The sequence below is a fragment of the Dermacentor variabilis genome, chromosome 1 (genome assembly GCF_050947875.1).
Source record: "Dermacentor variabilis isolate Ectoservices chromosome 1, ASM5094787v1, whole genome shotgun sequence".
Lineage (NCBI taxonomy): Eukaryota > Metazoa > Arthropoda > Arachnida > Ixodida > Ixodidae > Dermacentor > Dermacentor variabilis.
In genome coordinates, this window is record NC_134568.1 from 211,694,022 (window position 1) to 211,694,533 (window position 512).

A 512-nucleotide genomic window follows, 5' to 3' on the forward strand; every position below is an offset into this window, starting at 1 on the left:
AAACCGTGGGCCGATCCCGAAGATAGCGCAATACCGGGCCGACTCGCGGAGTAGGTGAAGCAGGCTTCAAGCACACCGCCAACTTGCAAAAGTGAGTAATTGCGAACTTTATTTAGGTTCTGAGGAGAAAGAATTACATAATTTTAATAAGAAAATAAGTTTAACATCTGGGGCCCAAATACAACCCGTATCAGATATTAAACAGATAAGAACAGATGCTGCACTTTCACCCGTGTCGGCCATGTTTATGTTCGTACCGCCCTCTCTTTGTCGGCGTTCCAAGCGCTTGCGCATCTCGTTTCCTTCTGCTCTCCCGTGGTGACGGTCCCGTCGAAACTTCCCGCGAGTCTAGTTTCCTCCGGCCCCTCGGAGCAGCGGTCCCGTCGGCCACGCGAATGTATATAAAGATCACGCTAAATGAGTCCGTGCCTGTGTTCAAAATTCTGTCACCTCCGTGTCGTATACTAAGCAGCTTCGCGGGTCATCCTCCTTCACAGAGTGAAATGTCTCAT

At 49.8% G+C, this 512-nt stretch overlaps 1 pseudogene; it reads right to left on the bottom strand.

Moving 5' to 3' along the window:
• Window positions 1-243, bottom strand: LOC142568067 (U2 spliceosomal RNA; annotated as a pseudogene).
• Window positions 244-512: the final 269 nt, after the last annotated feature.